This window comes from Chrysemys picta, chromosome 6 (assembly GCF_011386835.1).
Source record: "Chrysemys picta bellii isolate R12L10 chromosome 6, ASM1138683v2, whole genome shotgun sequence".
Classification (NCBI taxonomy): Eukaryota; Metazoa; Chordata; order Testudines; family Emydidae; genus Chrysemys; species Chrysemys picta.
Genome location: NC_088796.1, coordinates 97,129,655 through 97,134,756, shown reverse-complemented (window position 1 = coordinate 97,134,756; position 5,102 = coordinate 97,129,655). Strand labels below are relative to the sequence as shown.

General features: G+C 40.4%; 1 long non-coding RNA gene across 2 annotated transcripts; it reads right to left on the bottom strand.

Moving 5' to 3' along the window:
- Positions 1-2,449: 2,449 nt before the first annotated feature.
- Positions 2,450-4,627, bottom strand: LOC135972493 (uncharacterized). 2 transcript variants are annotated; one of them, XR_010588952.1, is made up of 4 exons: positions 4,563-4,627; positions 4,060-4,163; positions 3,117-3,182; positions 2,450-2,604 (listed from the first exon to the last, which is right to left on the bottom strand). It is a non-coding gene; the product is annotated as an uncharacterized LOC135972493 (long non-coding RNA). The 2 variants fall into 2 exon arrangements; XR_010588951.1 differs by having other exon boundaries at positions 4,060-4,193; positions 4,563-4,625.
- Between the last annotated feature and the right edge of the window lie 475 nt (positions 4,628-5,102).

Here is a 5,102-nt window from a genome sequence, read left to right as displayed (position 1 = left end):
TTAGCTCAGGACCTGCAAACCAATCTAGGGTTGAAAGGGAGGGGACTATAGGTGTTAAAGTAAACACAGAGAAGTGGATTTTTCTAATATAGGCATTAAGCTTTTTCAGCCCTTTGTCTTCAGTATCAGAAAATGTCTGGAGTAAAAACCCTGATAATTCCTCACTTGACACCTAATCATTGCTCCAGTTAGTAGCAAAGACTGGACTTCTGATCTTAGCACACTTTTGTGAATGGGGTCCCTGAATAGGAAAGGGAGGAGCATGTCAGGTGGTGGGTTTAACTCTCGGATTAGTGTTTGCACTCCTCCCAACTATACATATAAAATGATGGGGTCTAAATTAGCTGTTACCACTCAAGAATGAGATCTTGGAGTCATTGTGGATAGTTCTCTGAAAATGTCCACTCAATGTGAAGTGGCAGTCAAAAAAAAGTGAACAGAATGTTGGGAATCATTAAGAAAGGGATATATAAGAAGACAGAAAATATCACATTGCCTCTATATAAATCCATGGTACGCCCACATCTTGAATACTGCGTGCAGATGTGGTCGCCCCATCTCAAAGAAGATATATTGGAATTGGAAAAGGTGCAGAAAAGGGCATCAAAAATTATTAGGGGTATGGAATGGCTTGCCGTCTGAGAAGAGATTAATAAAACTGGGACTTTTCAGCTTGGAAAAGAGATGACAAAGGGGAGATATGATAGAGGTCTATAAAATCATGACTGGTGTGGAGAAAGTAAATAAGGAAGTGTTATTTACTCCTCATAACACAAGAACTAGGGGTCACCAAATGAAATTAACAGCCAGTGGGTTTAAAACAAACAAAAGGAAGTATTTTCTCACACATCACACAGCCAACCTGTGGAACTACTTGCTAGAGGATTTTGTGAAGGGCAAGATTATAACAGGGTTCAAAGAAGAACTAGATAAATTCATGGAGGATAGGTCCATCAATTGCTCTTAGCCAGGATGGGCAGGGATGGTGTCCGTAGCCTCTGTTTGCCAGAAGCTGGGAATGGGCAACAAGGAATGGATCACTTGATGATTACCTGCTCTGTTCATTCCCTCTGGGGCACCTGGCATTGGCCACTGTTGAAAGACAGGATACTAGGTAGATGGACCTTTGGTCTGACCCAGTATGGGCATTCTTATGTTCTCAAAGCAAAGCTATTTATTTTACATCGAGCTTCAGAAGGAAGAGTAGAAGATCTCAACCATGATGTCTGTGCAGTGTCATGATAGATGCAATTGTTTTTGCTGCCAAATCTGTAATATCAAAGGAAGCTGAATATATGTTTTGCTATTGTTCGGCCTTCAGTTATCAAACGATTTGCCAGTTTATATTGGTCATCAGGGAGACTTTTGTAAACAAGAGATTTTGTCTCCAGAGTGACATTGATACTGCAACATCACTACCAGGTAATCATGCCGAGGGATTGCAGATCCAATCTTGGATCCAGTGAAGACACTATTGACAATATCACTGATCCTAGCATCTGAAGAATGGAGACGGGAAACAAACTTCCTAGGGCAGTCCGATGGCATCTTAGGGAGTGGAAAAGAAGTGTCCAGGGAATGCTGAGACTATTCTTCTTTTCTCTTTAGGTTAGCTGGTGGAGAAGTGTGAGAAGGACGACTCACAAGAGCTTTCCTTTTCTCCCTCAGGTGATGATTCCTGTGGATCTGGGAAACAATCTGACTGTGGATTCAGGTGCATCTGAACCACTACATTGAAAGTAGAAGCTGGATATACTGGCCATAATTATTCAGGAGGCTTCTTTGGATCCAGTACAACCCTCTGAACTGAGGAGTAGTCTTTAGAAAGCTATTTATCGCATTCCAGAACATGTCTTTGGTTTAGGATCCATTAGTCTCTGCTTCTGTTCCGAGAGATCCAAGAAGTTCACAGAATATGACTTTATCTCACCAGAGAGCCTTCTTATCCCTTCATATTCCTTGGAAACAACATAGCTGTATCCAATGGCTTCTCATGTGGTTTGGCATTTCTATCAGAGGCTGACACCAATGGAGTCTGTACTTGCTTTGAAGTCAGTCTTTCTTTCTTTAAATCCAATAGCCTTCACTATGTTTGAAAATGAATAGAATTATAAGATCAATGTTCTGCTGATATCTCAGTGCCTCAACAGCTAATGCTAAATTACACTGAGCAGTGAAGAAACCTGTATAATACAGTAGAACCTCAGAGTTACTACCATATCAGGAATGGTAGTTTTTCGTAACTCTGAAATGTTCGTAACTCTGAACAAAATGTTATGGTTGTTCTTTCAAAAGTTTACAACTGAACATTGATTTAATACAGCTTTGAAACTTTACTATCAAAAGAAAACTGCTGTTTTTAACCATCTTAATTTAAATGAAACAAGCACAGAAAGTTCTTACTTTGTCAATTTTTTTAAAGCTTTCCCTTTATTTTTTTAGTAGTTTACATTTAACACAGTACTGTATCATATTTGCTTTTTTTTTTTGTCTGCTGCTGTCTGATTGTGTACTGCTGGTTCCAAATCAGGTGTGTGTTGACTGCTCAGTTTTTCACTTTGGTGTTTGTAATTCTGAGGTTCTTCTGTAGAATAAATACTGTTGCTAGCAATGGAAAATAGACAAAATATTATTTAAACATCATCTAGGCTTCTCTATCCATAATAGAACTGGAAGCTGAGACACAAATGGATTTCAGCTAAACACTGATGAGGCTTCACATAATATTTATTGTTGTTAGTTTTGTTCAGCACAGTTGCAGATAAATATTTATCTTATTCAATTGCAGCCTATGGGCAGTACATAAATAATTTTGAGATTGAAATGTAACAGGCTCTATATTCGGTCTACTGCACGGGAACATAGAACTGTACGTGATCCACAATCCTTTATCATTAATGCAAATTATCAATCTATATGTTATCATGAACTGCAAAGTAGAGAATTTTTCATCCTTGAAATGTCTCCTATTCTTATAAAGGGATTGAGCCAATTCCCAGTATAGTCAACTAAAAGACTTCCAGTGGAAGTGGGTCTGTAGAACATCATTTTAAACCTGGATCCATAAAAGACGACATCTAAATAGAGCTAGGTGTATAATTTCTAGAACATTTCACCTCTTTTTCTGTTGTGTTTTTCTCCATAAACAGACTGTGAAATCCCAGATGTATTCATTGTAGATGCTATGGTAATGTAAATAAATAAATTAAATAAATCAACTAATAATAATACATAATTCATCAAATTCCTTCAGGAAAACATATTTTAGTCTGCAGATCATTCACATTCAGATCTGAGACACCTGGAGTCCTTCAAACCAGCAGGGGGTCCCCTTTGCTCTAATCAGCCTCTGTACCATATGACTGGAGGATAGCTAATAGAACACATTTTTAAAAAAAAAAAAAGGGTCCAAAGGTGATCCTGGTAATTACAGGCTAATAAAGTCTAACTTCAGTACCAGGCATACTGGTTAAACCTACATTAAAGAACACAATTTTCAGACGAATAGATAAAGTTTTGGAAGAGTCAATATGGCTTTTGTAAAAGGAAATCATGCCTCAATCTATTTGAATTCTTTGAGGGAATAAAATATAGTTTATATATTGTACTTGGACTTTTCAAAAGCCTTTGACAAAGACTTCCAAGAAAAGTAAACAGTCATGGGATACCTGGTTAAAAGACCGGAAACAAAAAGGTAGCAATATATGGTCAGTTTTCACAATGGAGAGATGTAAAAAGTGGGATCCCCCAAAGATCTGTACTGGAACATTTGCTGTTCAACACATTCAAAAATGATCTGAAAAAGGGGGTTAACAGTGAGGTGGAAAAATTCACAGATGATACAAAATTATTCAAGATAGTTAAGTCCAAAGCTGATTTCAAAGAGTTACAAAGGGATCTCACTACACTGGGTTCCTGGGAAACAAAATGGCAGACGAAATTCAATGTTTATAAGTGCAAAATAATGCACATTGGAAAATCCCCCCCCAAAAAGGGGTCTAAATTAGCCATTACATATCAAGAAAGAGATCTTGGAGTCTGTAATGGGGTTGTACTCACCTCTCGCAAGTGCCCCCTGGCTGAGTGCATATGCCTGCAGTCTCTCTCTACCTGTTTGTGGTGGTTCTTTGCTGACTCATCCCTCTGGTCAAGTCATACACAGTCTGTCAGTGAGATAAAAGCAAAGCAAACCCCTTTCGGGGTACAAGTCCAACAGGGGCCTCTCTCAGTGCACTCTGTGATGTCTCTCTTAGTTTGTCTCTGCTCCGAAATAGAGCGGTGCCCCAGGGCTCTTTCCCTGGAGGCAATATCTTGGCCCTCTCAGGGCCTTTCTGGCCCCAGCTCTCCAGCTGGACCACTACAGTTCAGTCCCTCTTTTGGGGTGCCTCAAAGTCCAGGCCACTTTCCCAGTGTCTGGTAGGGGGGACCCAGGCCTGCCTTCTACTCTGGGATCCAGCCCAGGGATCCTATAGATAGCAGCCATGTGCCTTTAAATAAACTGTGTTGATGCTATAATTCCCTGGGCCACTTCCCCATGGTTCCCACACATTTTTCACCCTTACCTCAGAGCCTTATCCTGGTGGAGTCCCAGAAGCCAGTCCAGAGCACCATCCACACTCCTCCAGCTCTAACAAGGAACTGAACTTGCTCTGACCCTGCAGCTCTTCTTATACTAGCCTGCTGGGCCCTGATTGGCTGCTTCCCACACAGCTGCTCTAGGCAGCTTGGAGGACTTCCCTACATCCCTTTTCTGGGGCAGGATGTGGCAGGGCCACAGGGCCTCCAGCAGGAGGGCTTCAGGGTCTAGTCCACCCCATCACAAAGTCATTGTGGATAGTTATCTGAAAACATCCACTTAATGTGCAACGGCAGTCAGAAGAGCTAACAGAATGTTAGTATTAGGACAGGGATAGATAATAAGACAGAAAATAATGCTGCTATATAAATCCATGGTACGCCCACACCTTAAATACTGCATGCATTTTTGGTCACCCCATATCAAAAAAGATATATTAGAATTGGAAAAGGTGCCGAGAAGGGCAACAAAAATTATTAGGGGGATGAAATAGCTTCCATACGAGGAGAGATTAAAAAGACTGGGA